Here is a 17,990-nt window from a genome sequence, read left to right as displayed (position 1 = left end):
CATATGGTCAAAGATTATCCTTCCAAGATAGAAGCAAGCATAGAGCAGTTTATCTGAAGACCTTAGAAGTTTCAGCAAGAAACTAGATCTGGAATGACAATAAAGTCTAGCTCAATACAATGAGCACCAAGGGAAAATTTTAGTAAACCAAGTTTTGGAGTGTCAGCTTGTAACACCCCTAACCCTATTCGTCGCCGAAACAGGGTTACAAAGCATTACCGAAATTGATAGACCAAATAATAGACATTTCATATCAACTAGCATTATATCAGAAACAAATCAAAATCAATCATTGTAACGACCTGATAGTCATGGGTGTTAGAAAGTGCATTTTCGGGACTCTATTTTCATAAATTGGACTCGTAAATATTTATTAAAAATATTTATGAAGTTATTTGTGTGGTTAATTAGGTTTTGGTTAGATGAATTTGCATGAATTAAGAATAATTAGGTATAAGGACTAAATTGCATAAATGGTGAAAGTTAAATTATAGATTAAAGAAAAATTAAAGGTACTAAAGAAGTAATTATGCCATTTCAATATTAATTATAAAACTTTATTATAATAATATAATATATATACTTAAACATTAAGTAAATATAATGTAATATTGAGGTGAATAGTATTTGAACAAGTGGTTCAACTCGTATCATTTCAGCAATTCGAGCTAATAAACTTCTTAATCAAGTCTGTGAAGCTTTTCTAGCCTATGTTATCAATTCTAATTCTGTTGGTAGCCAGTGTCGTAAAATTCGAACTGTTTGTGAATTCCCTGATGTGTTTCCTGAGGAATTACCGGGATTACCACCAGATCGGGAGGTTGAGTTTACAAATGAAGTGTTTCCTGGTACGACTCCGATTTCAATGCCCCCTATCGTATGTCACCTACGGAATTGAAAGAATTAAAAGTACAGTTGCAAGACTTATTAGATCGTGGTTTTATACGCCCTAGTGTATCGCCTTGGGGAGCTCCAGTGCATTTTGTCAAAAAGAAAGATGGTTCGATGCAGCTTTGTATTGATTATCGACAATTGAATAAGTTGACAATTAAGAATCGATACCCTCTAACCCGTATTGATGACTTATTTGATCAACTTAAAGGAGTTTCTGTCTTTTCAAAGATTGATTTGAGATCGGGTTACTATCACTTGAAAGTGAAAGAAAGTGATGTACCGATGACGGCATTTCGAACACGGTATAGTTATTATGAAATTTTAGTGATGCCTTTTGGATGGACAAATGCTCCGGCAGCATTTATGGATCTCATGAATCATGTTTTCTAATCATATTTGGATCAATTTGTGTTAGTTTTTATTGATGATATTTTGGTCTATTCGAAATCTGAATTCGAATATGAACAACACCTCATAATTGTTTTACAAGTGTTACAAGAGAAACAGTTATATGGGAAGCTTAGTAAGTGTGAATTCTGGTTATCAGATGTTGTATTTTTGGGTCATGTTATCTCAGTAGATGGAACTAGAGTTGATCCGAAAAAGATAGAGGCAATTGTTCAATGGAAAGCACCGAGGAATGTGTCAGAGGTTCGTAGTTTTCTTGGATTAACAGACTATTGCCGAAGATTTGTAAATATATTTTCAAAGATAGCTTTGCCAATGACAAAGTTGTTGCATAAGAATGTTCAATTTTTCTGGGATGATCAGTGTCAAGAAGGTTTTGAGAAATTGAAGCAGATGTTGACTGAAGCGCTGATTTTGACTTTACCATAATCGAGAAATATTTTTTTGTGTATAGTGATGCTTCCTTGAGCGACCTTGGTTGTATTTTGATACAAGACGGGAAAGTGATTGCTTATGCATCTCGTCAGTTGAAAGCGCATGAACACAATTATCCGACACATGATTTAGAGTTACCTGCTGTGGTTTTTGCTTTAAAAATATGGAGACACTATTTGTACGGCAAAAAGTGTTATACAATTATACCGATCATAAGAGTCTCAAATACCTTTTATCTCAAAAGGAGTTGAATTTGAGACAGCGTCATTGGATAGAGCTTCTGAAAGATTTTGATTGTGTTATTGATTATCACCCTGGTAAAGCTAATATTGTAGCTGATGCGTTGAGTAGAAAATGAGTGATTGAATTGCGAGCAATGTTTGCACAGCTCAGTATCAATGATGATGGAAGCTTATTGGCTGAATAAAAAATCAAACCAGTGATGTTTGATTGGATCAAGTCAGTGCATTTAGAAGATGACAAGTTGGTGAAGAAAAGAGAAATGGTTCAGAATGGTACATTAGAAAATTTCACTATTGATGATTGTGGTTGCTTAAGATTTCATAACCAAATCTGTGTTCTGGATGTTTTTAAATTGAAAGAGTTGATACTTCACGAAGCTCATGATAGTCCTTTTGCTTTGCATCTTGGAGGAACAAAAATGTATCGTGATCTGTGAGAATCTTATTGGTGGCTAGGAACGAAAAGAGATGTGGTCGAGTATGTGACTAAATGTTTAACTTGTCAGCGAGTTAAGGCAGAACATCAAGTTCCTACTGGATTACTTTAGCTTATTTCTATTTCTGAATAGAAATGGGATTGTATCACGATGGATTTTGTAACGGGGTTAACCTTATTGGCATGTAAGAAAAATGCTATTTGGGTGATTGTTGATCGCCTTACGAAATCAGCTCATTTCATTGTAGTCAGGACTGATTGGTCACTTCAAAAGCTTGCTGAAATTTATATTTAAGAAATTGTGAGATTGCACGGTGATCCTATGTCGATAATCTCTGATCGGGATCCGTGGTTTACTTCGAGATTTTGGAAACAGTTGCATGAATCTCTTGGTACACGACTTAATTTTAGTACACCTTTTCACCCATAGACTGATGGACAATCTGAGCGAGTTATTTAGATTTTAGAAGATATGATTCGTGCTTGTGTTATTGATCTTGAATCAGGTTGGGAGCGTTACTTACCTTTGGCTGAATTTGTATACAAAAATAGTTTTCAATCAAGTATTCAAATGACTCCATATAAAGCTTTATATGGTCGTAGATGTCGATCACTTGTTTGTTGGATGGAATTGAGTGAAAGAAAAATGATCGATTTGGAATTAATTCAAGAAATGGAAGACATTGTAAAGAAAATTTGAGATAGATTGAAGACAGCTTTTGATAGATATAAATCGTATGCAGATTTGAAACGTCGAGATATTGAATATTCTGTTGGCGATAAAGTATTTCTTAAAGTTTCGCCTTGGACAAAAATTTTGAGATTTGGCTGAAAGTGGAAATTGAGTCCTCGAGTTATTGGACCGTATGAGATCACGAAAAGAGTGGGACCAGTTGCATATCGCTTAGATTTTCCTATGAAATTACAGAAAATACATGATATTTTTCATGTTTCAATACTTAGAAGATATCGATCGGATCCATCTAATGTTATTTCGACGGAAGATATTGAGATTCAACCTGATTTATCATACGAAGAAGAACCAATTGAGATTTTGGCACGTGAGGTGAAAGAGTTGCGTAATAAGCGAGTTTCGTTAGTGAAAGTATCATGGCGTAATCATAGTGTTGAGGAAGCAACTTGGGAACTGGAAGAGACAATGAGATCTTAATACCCCCACCTCTTTTTCGGTAAATTTCGGGGATGAAATTTATTAAGGGGGAGAATTGTTACGACTTGATAGTCACGGGTGTTAGAATGTGCATTTTCGAGACTCTATTTTTGTAAATCTAACTCAATAAATATTTACGAAGTTAGTTGTGTGGTTAGTTGTGTGGTTAATTAGGTTTTGGTTAGGTGAATTTTCATGAATTAAGAGTAATTAGGTATAAAGACTAAATTGCATAAAGGGTGAAAGTTGAATTATAGATTAAAGAAAAATTTAGAGGACCAAAGAAGCAATTAAGCCATTGCTTATAAATACATGATATTTTTCATGTTTCAATACTTAGAAGATATCACGAAAAGAGTGGGAGCAGTTGCATATCGCTTAGATTTTCCTATGAAATTACAGAAAATACATGATATTTTTCATGTTTCAATACTTAGAAGATATCGATCGGATCCATCTAGTGTTATTTCGACGGAAGATATTGAGATTCAACCTGATTTATCATACGAAGAAGAACCAATTGAGATTTTGGCACGTGAGGTGAAAGAGTTGCGTAATAAGCGAGTTTCGTTAGTGAAAGTATCATGGCGTAATCATAGTGTTGAGGAAGCAACTTGGGAATCGGAAAAGACAATGAGATCTTAATACCCCCACCTCTTTTTAGGTAAATTTCGGGGACGAAATTTATTAAGGGGGAGAATTGTAACGACTTGATAGTCACGGGTGTTAGAATGTGCATTTTCGAGACTCTATTTTTGTAAATCTAACTCAATAAATATTTAAGAAGTTAGTTGTGTGGTTAGTTGTGTGGTTAATTAGGTTTTGGTTAGGTGAATTTTCATGAATTAAGAGTAATTAGGTATAAAGACTAAATTGCATAAAGGGTGAAAATTGAATTATAGATTAAAGAAAAATTTAGAGGACCAAAGAAGCAATTATGCCATTGCTTATAAATGAGGCGGCATAAGTAAAGATATATGTAAAATTTAATACATATTATAATAAAATATATTTACTTAACATTTAAGTATTTATATTATAATAATATATTAATGTATAATAAAATAAACAAATAAAGAATGAATAAATAAAGAAATAGAAAGAAACAGAGCAAAAACAAAACAGAAAAGGAAAGGGGAAGGGGAAGAAAGAAAAAAAAAAGAAGGAGATGAATGCCTTAGGGGTTTCAATTGTTCAAAGTTCAATTGGTTAGTCAATTTAGTCCATTTTCTTGTAATTTTTATGTTTTTGGAATCCCAGTATTAAATACTACCCGACCCATGCCAAAATTTTAGAAACTATTGAGTTTTTAAGTGTTTTCTATGTTGAATAATTTTAGAATTAGGGATTAAATTGATAGATTTTAACTTAGAAATAAAAAGGGATTGAATTGTAGAATAAATTGTAAACTTTGAGTAATAGGGACTAAATTGTGAAAATTTGAAATTTAGGGATTTAAGTGAAAATAGGGGTTAAATTTAGTTTAAAGTAGAATTTGTATGAAAATATAAGATTAATTGTGAAGAAATAAAATTTGTCTCGGATTAGGGACTAAATTGAAATTTAGGCAAATATTGAGTAAAAAACATTCAATATGAAATTGAATTGTGTTGTATTGATGAATTTTAATTGTTTTAATTCCGTAGCTAACGTCGTACCGGAACCCTCGACTAAAAAGGGGAAAGATAAAATCGACGAGAAATAGCTCAGAATTTCCGGTTTGTATTTCTATAATCCGAACTTAGTTATTAATTGTTGTATTTTGATTAAATGTTTATGGTAAGTGATTGAGGTGAGTATTTGGAATTTTGATATTGAATTGAATTTATATGTATATATGATTATATGAAAAATTGATATTGGATATTGATTGTCTTTGAATTGTGAAATTAAACCCTATTAACTGTATCAGGATGAGTCGGATATAGATGGCATGCCATAGGATTGGAAGAGTTCAGGGATTTCTTCGACTTCGAGTCGATGAGACATTGAGTGTCAATTTACTACTTTGGATTAATTCGATGAGGCACTGGGTGCTAAACTGGTGTGTTTTGGTTGGATCCGTGTATCCGTCCGAGTCGTGAATTGAAAATGAAATAGTAAATTGAAATATGCAAAAGAAATACATGAATTATGTATTCATGAATTGGATATGAAATGAGTAATGTTATTGTTAAATGATAAATGGATCAAATTGTGAAAAGCTATTATATAGCAACTGATGGAAATTGAGTAGAGTATAAAATAATGTATTCATGATTTGAGTATTGAATGGTTAATGTTATTGTATAAATAAATGTGGTTTTTAAATATGTAATCCTGCTCAACATATAATTGTGTATGTTATATTGTTTTGTTTTTAAATAATCAGATTATAAAAATACCACTGAGTTTTACTCTGCGTACGGTTTTGTTTTTCGTGCGAAGGTTAGGTACTTAATTTTGATCGCTGATTTAGCACCCAACAACGGTCCTGAACTCAAACGTGGTGATTTTTTTCTTTTTGTGTCGGCATGTACCTAGGGTGTCTAAATATTAATCATTTTTGTGGATTGATTGTAAATAAGATTATAAGTTAATTTTGGTTGGTTATATACATATAAACATGTGTTTATGTTTGAGGTCATATTAAGGCATGTTTCAGTTTTTGCTTAAATGAACATGAATTAGGCAAAATAGATTAAATTTGGCATGTTTACAAATTGGATTTGAATGATGTTTTATTGATATGTTTTGATGATATAATTGTGGTACCTATGAGGGTACATTGGTTACTCACATAGGATGATTGTTTTGACATATTTTGGATATGTTTGATTGTGTTTTGAATTGGTTAAGCGAATGATTTTTGAGTTACTTATTGTCCAAGCTTGCAGGGAATGGTAAACTTATTGTTTAAGGTACATTTTGAGTCACACGGCTATCACACGAGCGTGCAAAGCCATTTCAAAAGGGCACACAGTCTGACACATGGGCGTGTAGCTCGGTCGTGTGACCCAAGTCAGAGAGTTACACAGGTATAGGCACAAGCTGGGGCATGGCCGTGTGTCCCTATTTCGAATACCCACATGGTCTAAGACACGGACGTGTCTCCTGGCTGTGTGAGTCACACGGCCTGACCACACGGCCGTGTGAACCCTGTAGCTTTAAAAATTTTATTATTTTTTGAAAAATTCTCTGAGTTTCCGAATTAGTTCCGATTTGTTTCTAACACATATTTTGGGCCTCGAGGGCTCAAATAAGGGAAAAAATGTATGAAACTAATTAGTTCTGACCTGAATATTATATGATATGAAGTATTTGAAATTTATGTCTATTTGATCGATAAGCTTCGGTAATGCTCTGAAACCCTATTCCTGCGACGGATGTGGGTTAGGGGTGTTACAATCATATTGTCCCTTAAGTAAGCCCTCGAGGCCCAAAATACATATTAGAAATAAATCGGGACTAAACCGGGTACTCAAGGAATTTTTCAGAAAACATTAAAAATTTTCAAAGGTGCAGGGGACACACGCCCATATGGCCAAGCCGTGTGTCTCACACGGTCGAGAGACACGTCCGTGTCTCAAGCCGTGTGGGCATTCAAAATAGGGACACACGGTCGTGTCCCAGCCCATGTCCAAACTTAGGAGCTCTGACTTGGGTCACAGGCCAAGCCACACTCCCGTGTGCTAGGCCATGTGAGCATATTGACTTGCATTAATAAGATGCAGGGGTCACACGGTCAAGCCACATGCCCTTGTTCTAGGCCGTGTGAGCATTCTGTTTTGTACTAATTAAAAGATACAGGGGACACAAGACCGTGTGTCACACACGGCTGAGACACACGCCCGTGTCTCTGCCTGTGTGGACAAAAATAGGTAATTTCCAAGCCACATTTCTCACCCAATTTGCCAACAACCTAACCAAACATTTTTGAACATCAACAATATATATCAAGGCATTCAACCAAGCAAAAACCAAATTTTATACATGACATAAGATCACATATATTCAAGAATCCATACTTACCAAATTGATCAAAAACACATATTTGCATATTTATACCAAACATACTATCTCAATCCAATCATTAATATGTCTAATTATCCATCATTAAACCATACCAAGCACTCATTAAACATGAGAAGGCCATTTATATAAATATATCATATTCAAGCCATTCAAATGGCTAATCACAACAAAACAATTATCTGCCATCATTGGCCAAATCAACCTATACATGCCATTATAACCAAATTAATTTACTATATGTATCGAAAAGGGCTATTGGATAGTGTGAAACTGCTCCGACCAGCTGTAACACTCCTAACCCGTATCTGTCGCCGAAACAGGGTTATAGAGTATGACCAGAACTTACGAAATGAATACAGACATTTTATATTATTTTATCATACATGTCAGAAAATTTATCGTAAAGTCCCTTATTAGGGCCCTCGAGGCCCAAAACATACATAAGAAACAAGTCGGGACTAATTCAGGAACTCAGAGAATTTTTCATGAAATTTGAAAATTTTTCCTAGGTGCAGGGGTCACACGTCCGTGTGGTTCACACAGCCAAGTGAAACATCCATGTCCTAGGCTGTGTGGTATAAGAAGTAGGTCACAAGGTCGTGTCCCCAGCCCGTGTAACTCTCTGACTTGCAAAACATTAAGGTGCAGGGGTCACACGGCCAAGCCACACGCCTGTATGCCAGTCCATGTGAAAAATACTGAGCATTCTGTTTTGAATTTTAAGATGCAAGGGATACACAGCCAGAACATACGCACATGAGCTAGGCCATGTGTCACATACGGCTGAGACACACGCCCATGTCTCTGCTCGTGTGGACAAAATAAGGTAATTTCCAAGCCTTATTTCTCACCCATTTGATCATTCACCTAGACAAACATTTTAACACATCCAAAAGCCAATCCAAAACATTTAAAATCATGCAAAAACTCAAGTCTCATACATACCATATCACTTCATAAATCTATGTTTGTTAATTTATCTATTTGACCACATTTACTTAATATCATACTAATATTCATAAACCAAATTAAGCACTTATACCAAACATGAAATTAACTCATATGTTAATATACCAAAACACATTCATCACAAGTTATTCCAATGGCTATTTAAAACCAAAATATTTGTATGCCAACTTTGGCTAACCAAACCTATACATGCCATTATATCCAAAAATAATGTCATAATTATACCGAAGTGAGCCGATGGATAGTGTGAGTGATCTCCGCCAAGCTTTCAATCCAACGAGCTTCCGAGTACTATAAAATAAAGAAAGTAAAACCGAGTAAGCATATTGTGCTTAGTAAGTTCGTATAACAAGAAATAAACTTACCATTCATCTGTACATTAAGTAAACTTAGACATGCATTCCAAACAACTTGGTTATAGCCTAAGCACACAATCTTATCAAATATGTTAGTTATTCATTTCATGTAAATATCAATAACAAAGATGAGCTCATCAAATACCAAGTTCCATGCATTTCATGTATTTTTTAGATATTGATTTTATTTTTATTTTCACTTATCTTCATGTCAGAATTTCACCTTTTGAATCATTTGAAATCTCGATGGATACGAGAGTAGTACACATAAAGTGTACAAATCATAAATCTGTCAATTCATGTCCGGGAGTACTCATTAAAGCACTTAAATAGAAAGCACTCTCTTAAGCACTATCTAAGCTTAATAACAGGAAGCTCACAAAGAGCCTATATCGGGTAGCTCCGAAGAGCACTTAACGGGAAGCTCCGAAGAGCACTTAATTAGAAAGCACCAAATAGCCATATAACAGGAAGTTCAAGCTAGCATTAACGGAAAGCTCCGAAAAGCACTTTAACAGGAGGTTCACAAAGAACCCATAAACAGAATGCCCATAAGAGCGTGGGTGAGTCTACAACATATGCAGAACACAACCAGTCGGAATGCTCCAAAGAGCATTTAATGGGAAGCTCGTAAGAACACTATATCGGGAAGCTTGAGAGGGCTTATAGCGAGACGCTCTTTTGAGCTACGGTACGTCCGCAACATATACAGGAACATTACCATTTCAAGAAACAGAACCCTGTATCCAATCAAGTTGCATTCATTCTATCGGGACTTATTCATTTATAAAAAATTATCAGTTATGAGGTAAATATATACATATACATGAAATTTATACAATTTACATATTCAACATTCAACATTCAATTTAAGCATATAAATATACACAATTTAGTTACACGAACTTACCTTGACAATTGTTCGTGAGTTGAAATCTTCTAATCCAATAGTTTTTCTTTACCACGATTTAACTCTGTTTTTGATCTATCCGGATCTATACGAGTAAATTTAACTCAGTTTAATAAATTCATATTTAATTCACCTCAATTCACACCTTAGGCAAAATTACCATTTTGCCCCTATACTTTTACTTATTTACGATTTCGTCCCTAGGCTCGAAAAATGAAATTCATGAAATTTAACCCTTATTCCAAGCCTAGAAAAATTTTATATGTAACTATAGAAGCACATATTTTTCACAAAAATCAAAATTTTCCACGAATTTTGCATTTTCACAATTTAACCCCTAATTCCTGATTTCATCCAAAATTCCTTAATAAAATACCTTTAAATATCCACCAAGATCTCAATTTCATCATCTAATAACTAAAATCATATGACTTCATCAATGGTAACTTCCAAAACTTATATGAATTTAAAAGTACCAAAACATAGAAATTTCAAGGAAAAAGCAAGAACTAAACTTACATGAATTTAAAATATGAAGGACGAGCTTAAACCCTCTTAAATGACTATTTTTAAGATGAAAATGATGATGAATTTCTCTAGAAACTCTAATTTCCCATTTATTTCATTTAATTTTAGCAAAATTTACAATTTCGCCCTTATTTCATCACATTTCCAGATTTTTTTCTTGTGTGTGCCGCCTCAGCCATTTCATGTGGTCTATTTTCCCTTTTAGTCCTCTTTTATTTACTATTTAGGCTATTTAATCACTTTAGTAAGTTTTACACCTTTTTCCATTTAGTCATTTTTAATTAATTGATTACCAAAACGTTAAAATTTCCTAACGAAACTTTAATACTACCTTATTGACACTCCATAAATATTTATAAAAATATATATGGCTTGTTTTATGACACCAAGGTCTCGATACCTCTTTTTCTCAATTTCTTAACCTAATAAATCTTTATAAAACACAAATTACTAATTCAAAAATCTCTTAAAAATTATATTTTACTCTTAAATATTAAATAATGAAATCTACGGGATTTCTTGCCAGATTTAGTGGCCTCGAACCACTGTTTCCGACATCACTAAAAATCGGGCAATTACAACTCTCCCCCCATAAGAATTTTCGTCCTCGAAAATCTTACTAGTAAAGAGGTTTGGATATTGCTTCCGCATTGTTTCCTCCGGTTCCCAGGTAGCCTCTTCTATTCCATGTCGCTGCCAGATAAATTTCACTAGTGCTAGCTTATTATTTCTTAACTCTTTTGTCTCTCGTGCCCAGATTTTGATCAGTTCTTCACTGTAGGTCAAGTCAGGCTGAATCTCAACCTTTGTCGGGGAGATAACACGAGAAGGATCTAACCGATATCGCTGTAGCATAGACACATGAAAAACATTATGAATCTTTTCTAATTCTGGTGGTAAAGCCAACCGGTATACAACAGGCCCAATTCTTTCAATAATTTCATATAGCCCGATGAATCGTGGACTCAGTTTGCCTATACGGCCAAACCGAAGTACTTTCTTCCAAGGTGAAAGTTTCAAAATTACTTTGTCGCCCACTTGGAATTCTATCTCTTTTCTTTTAAGATCCACGTAGGATTTCTGGCGATCAAAAGCTGCTTTCAGACTATCACGGATTACTTTCACTTTCTCTTCAGTTTCACGGATCAAATCAACTCCATATAGCTTTTTCTCACTGAGCTCAGTCCAATACAATGGAGTTCTACATTTACGACCATATAGAGCTTCATACGGTGCTATCTTTAGACTTGACTGATAATTGTTATTGTATGCAAATTCGACTAAAGGTAGATATTTCTCCCAATTACCTTCGAATTCTAGAACACAGTACCGAAGCATATTTTCAAGAATCTGAATCAAATGTTCTAACTGACCATCGATCTAAGGATGAAATGTAGTACTGAAATATAATCGTGTGCCCAGAGCTTCTTGTAGCTTTTCCCAAAATCGTGATGTAAATCATGGATATCTATTAAAAATAATGGAGACTGACACTCAATGTAATCTGACAATATCAGAAATATACAATTCTGCTAATCTATCCAGGGAGAAGCCCATACGTACCAGAATAAAATGTGCAGACTTTTTCAAACGATCAACGATCACCCAAATGACATTTTTCTTTTTCGGAGATAGGGGCAATCCCGACACAAAGTCTATAGTAACTCTTTCCCATTTTCATTCTAGTATCGTAACTGGCTGTAATAGTCTCGAAGGCACCTGATGTTTAGCCTTAACTTGCTGACATATCAAACATTTAGATACAAATTCTGAAATGTCACATTTCGTTCCTGACCACCAGTACATCTTTTTCAAATCATTATACATTTTATTACTCCCCGGATGAACAAACATGGTACCATTATGAGCTTCGTGTAAAATTTTATGTATAAGCTCTAAATTCCTAGGTACACATACTCTGCCTCTGAATAACATGCAATCATCAGATCCAATTTGAAATTCTGAATCAGAAGTTGTTTCACACTGTGCCCATTTAGTTTGCAACTCATTGTCACTTTTCTAAGCTTCACAAATCTGCTACAAAAATGTCGGCTTAGATCTTAACTCAGCTATAATCGAACCATCTTCAGAAAATGACAATCAGATATTCATTGCTCATAAAGCAAATAGAGACTTCCTACTCAGAGCATCTGCAACTACATTTGCCTTCCCCGAATGATAATCAATAGCCAAATCATATTCTTTTAATAATTCAAGCCACCTGCGTTGTCTCAAATTCAAATCTTTCTACGACATTAGGTATTTTAAACTTTTATGGTCAGTGAATATATGGCACTTTTCACCGAACAAGTAATGCCGCCAAATTTTCAGCGCAAACACAATAACTGCCAACTCAAGATCATGTATCAGGTAATTCTTTTCAGGTGGCTTAAGTTGTCTAGAGGCATAAGGTATTACTTTGCCTTCTTGCATCAAAAAACAACCTAAACCATTTAATGACGCATCATTATAAATCACAAATTCCTTACCCGATTCAGGCTAAACTAAAACTAGTGCTTCAGTCAACAGGGTTTTTAATCTGTCAAAGCTTTGCTGACATTTATCAGACCGTTCAAACTTCACATCTTTCTGTAACAACCGTGTCATCAGAAAAGCTATCATTGAAAACCCTTTTACAAACCTCCGATAATAACCGGCTAACCCCAGAAAACTTCTAACTTTAGACACATTTTTCGGTGGTTTCCAATTAACTATTATTGAAATTTTATTAGGAATCCACTCTGATGCCTTCAACTGATAGTATATGTTCCAGAAAACCAGCTTTTTAAGCAAGAATTCACATTTACTGAATTTAGCATACATTTATATCTCACACAGGGTTTGTAGAAAAATTCTTAAATGATTAGCATGCTTATTTTCATCTCGGGAATATACCAGAATATCATCAATGTATACCACCATAAATCTATCCAGATACGGTCTAAAAATTCTATTGATCAAATCCATGAACACTGCAGGTGCATTTGTCAAACCAAACGGCATAACCAAAAATTCATAATGTCCATACCTGGTTCTGAAGGCTATTTTCGGTACATCCAACTCTTTTACCCGTAGTTGACAATAACCAGAACGAAGATCAATCTTTGAAAACACAGTAGCACCTTTCAGCTAGTCAAATAAATCATCAATGCGAGGCAACGGATACTTATTCTTAATCGTGACCTTGTTTAACTGTCAATAATCAATACACAGTCTTAAAGACCCGTCTTTCTTCTTAACAAATAGTACTGGTGCACCCTTAGGTGATGAACTAGGTCTTCCAAAACCCATATCATTTAGATCTTGCAACTATGGTTCAACTCTTTTAATTATGTTGGAGCTATTCTGTACGGTGCTATAGATATCGGTGTTATTCCCGGAAAAGATCTATAGAGAATTCAACCTCTTTGACAAGCGGTAACCTGAGTAATTCATCTGGAAACACATTAGGATATTCACAGACTAGTGGCACTAATTTAATTTTTGATTTAGACACTTTAGTATCCAACACATAGGCAAGGTAGGCATTACAACCTTTTTTGACATATTTCAGTGCTGACATGGCTGATATCACATTAGACAAACCATCTGAATTATCAGATTTAACACAAAGCATCATACTATTCCGACATTTCAACACAATATGCTTCTATTTACAATTCACTACAGCATCATGCTGAGTCAACCAATCCATACCCAGTATCACATAAAATTCATCAAATGGCAATAACATCAAATTAGCCAGAAAACAGTAACCCCGTATCATTAACAGACAATTCTTACAAATTTTATCAACCATCACATACTAGCCTAGAGGGTTCGAGACTTTAAAGACGAAATCAGTGGAATCAATAGGTAAATTTTTATTAAATGCTAAATTCGTGCAAATATATGAATGAGTTGAACCAGGATCAATCAAAGCAATTATATCAGTATCAAAGAGAGAGAAAGTAACAGTAATCACATCAGGTACAGAGGCATCCCCACGTACACGAATAGCATATGTCCTTCCCGATGCTCGTGCTTTAAATTTAACGGTTAAATCTTTTGTAGTACCCCGATTACGACTCATATTACTAGGGTTACGAGGTGGTCTACCTCTAGTAGCAGGATGACTCGGCCTTGAATTTTTTACAATATCTGTCTCGAGCTTTTCTGGGCAGTCTCTGAGATAATGGTCATAAGATTCACATCTAAAGCAGCCTCCGGTCTTCATACGACACTCACTAAAATGAAATTTATTACAGTATTTACATCGGGGTTTGAGATTTATAACACTATCTATACTTGCTACGGATGTAGCTCGAGATCTCGAATTAGAACATTGAATACTTCTAGTTTTCCCGGAATATCCCGCAGAGGTAACTGAATGGTCATGTTCTTTCTTTGACTTCTTTAAAGCCGACGGTTTTGATTTTCCCATAAATCTCTTACCCGAAACTCTGGCTTCCATTTCAACCTGTCTTTTCTCTTTACTAAGCTCTTCAGCTCTGTGAGCTCGATCAACCAATACAACAAATTCTTTTAATTCAAGAATCCCAACTAATAACATTATGTCTTCATTCAGAACCTCATCAAACCGTTTACACATGACAACTTCAATCGGAACACATTTTCGAGCATATTTTCTTAACCGAACAAATTCTCGTTCATATTCAGATATAGTCATATGACCCTGTTTGAGTTCTAGAAATTCCTTCCGTTTTTTATCAAGAAACCTCTGGCTAATATATTATGGACTATATTACCAGAACTTACAGAATGAATACAGACATTTTATATTATTTTATCATACATGTCAGAAAATTTATCGTAAATCCCCTTATTAAGGCCCTCGAGGCCCAAAACATATATAAGAAACAAGTCGGGACTAAATCAGGAACTCAGAGAATTTTTCACGAAATTTTAAAATTTTTCCTAGGTGCAGGGGTCACACGCCCGCGTGGCTCACACGGCCAAGTGACACACCCATGTCCTAGGCCGTGTGGTATATGAAATAGGTCATAGGGTCATGTCTCCAGCCCGTGTAACTTTCTGACTTGCAAAACATTAAGGAGTAAAGGTCACACGGCCGAGCCACACGCTCGTGTGACAGGTCGTGTGAAAAATACTGAGCATTCTGTTTTGAATTTTAAGATGTAGAGGACACACAACTAGAACACACGCCCATGAGCTAGGTCGTGTGTCACACACGGCTGAGACAAACGCACGTGTCTCTACCCGTGTAGACAAAAAAAGGCCATTTCCAAGCCTTAGTTCTCACCCATTTGATCATTCACCTACACAAACATTTTAACACATCCAAAAGCCAATCCAAAACATTTAAAATCATGCAAAAATCAAGTCTCATACATACCATATCACTTCATAAATCCATGTTTGTTAATTTATCTATTTGACCACATTTACTTAATATCATACTAATATTCATAAACCAAATTAAGCACTTATACCAAACATGAAATTAACTCATATGTTAATATACCAAAACACATTCGTCATAAGTCATTCCAATGGCTATTTACCACCAAAATATTTGTATGCCAACTTTAGCTAACCAAACATATACATGCCATTATATCCAAAAATAATGTCATAATTATACCGAAGTGAGTCGATGGATAGTGTGAGTGATCTCCGCCAAGCTTTCAACCCAACGAGCTTCCGAGTACTATAAAACAAAGAAAATAAAACTGAGTAAGCACTTTGTGCTTAGTAAGTTCGTATAACGGGAAATAAACTTACCATTCATCTGTACATTAAGTAAACTTACACATGCATTCCAAACAACTTGGTCATAGCCTAAGCACACAATCTCATCAAATATGTTAGTTATGCATTTCATGTAAATATCAATAGCAAAGATGAGCTCATCAAATGCCAAGTTCCATGCGTTTCATGTATTTTTCAAATATTGATTTCATTTTGATTTTCATTTGTCTTCATGTCAGAATTTCACCCGTTGGATCATTTGAAATCTCAATGGATACAAGGGTAGTACACATAAAGCGTACAAATAAAAAATCCATCAATTCATGTCCGGGAGTACTCATTAGAGTACTTAAAGAGAAAGCTCTCTCTCAAGCACTATAACGAAAAGCTCATTGAGCTATGTAATGAGAATCTAATCTGGGATTAATAAATAAAAGCTTACAAAAGAGCCTTTATCGGGTAGCTCCAAAGAGAACTTAATGGGAAGCTCCGAAGAGCACTTAATTAGAAAGCACAGGATAGCCATATAACGGGAAGTTCAAGCGAGAACTAACGGGAAGCTCCGAAGAACACTGTAACAGGAGGTCCATAAAGAACCTATAAACAAAACGCTCATAAGAGCGTAGGTGTGTCTACAACATATGCAGAACACGACCAGTCGGGGTACTTCGAAGAGCATTTAACGGGAAGCTCGCAAGAACACTATATCGAGAAGCTTGAGAGGGCTTATAATGGGACACTCTTTTGAGCTACGGTACGTCCGCAACATATCCAGGAACATTACCATTTCAGGAAACAGAACCCTGTATCCAATCAAGTTTCATTCACTTTATCGGGACTTATTCATTTATCAAGAATTGTCGGATATGAGGTAAATTATATACACATACATAACATTTATACAATTTACATATTCAACATTCAATTTAAGCATATAAATATATCCAATTTAGTTACAAAAACTTACCTCGACAATTGTTTGTGAGTTGAAATCTTCTAATCCAATACTTTTTCTTTACCATGAACTAATTCCGTTTTTGATATATCCAGATCTATACGAGTAAATTTAACTCAATTTAATACAATTCATATTAAATTCATCTCAATTCACACCTTAGGCAAAATTACCATTTTCCCCTATACTTTTACTTATTTATGATTTCATCCCTAAGCTCGAAAAATGAAATTCATGCAATTTAAACCTTATTCCAAGCCTGGCCAAATTTTATATGTAACTATAACAGTACATATTTTTCACAAAAATTAGAATTTTCCACGAATTTGCATTTTTACAATTTAACCCCTAATTCATGATTTCATCCAAAATTCCTTAATAAAATACCTTTAAATATCCACCAAGATCTCAATGTCATTATCTAATAACTAAAATAATATGAATTCATTAATGGTAACTTCCAAAACTTTCAAAAAATCCAAAAACTAATGAAATAGTAAGTTGAACCTAATTGTAAACGTCTCAAAACATAGAATCATGAAAAATGCAAAAATTAAACTTACATGAAGTTAAAATATGAAAGACTAGCTTATACCCTCTTCAATGATTATTTTTTAGCTGAAAATGATGATGAATTTCTCTAGAAACTCTAATTTCCCATTTATTTCATCTAATTTTCACAAAATTTACAATTTTGCCCTTATTTCATCACATTTCCATATTTTTTTCTTGCCTATGCCGCCTCAGCCATTTTATGTGGTCTATCTGCCCTTTTAGTCCTCCTTTATTTACTATTTAGGCTATTTAATTACTTTAGCAAGTTTTGCACCTTTTTCCATTCAGTCATTTTTAATTAATTGACTACCAAAACGTTAAAATTTCCTAACGAAAATTTAATACTACCTTACTGATACTTCATAAATATTTATAAAAATATTTACGGCTCAGTTTATAACAACA

This window comes from Gossypium raimondii, chromosome 6 (genome assembly GCF_025698545.1).
Source record: "Gossypium raimondii isolate GPD5lz chromosome 6, ASM2569854v1, whole genome shotgun sequence".
In the NCBI taxonomy this organism is placed as follows: domain Eukaryota; kingdom Viridiplantae; phylum Streptophyta; class Magnoliopsida; order Malvales; family Malvaceae; genus Gossypium; species Gossypium raimondii.
The sequence above is the reverse complement of the archived record's forward strand: the minus strand, read 5'-3'. Positions refer to the sequence as shown.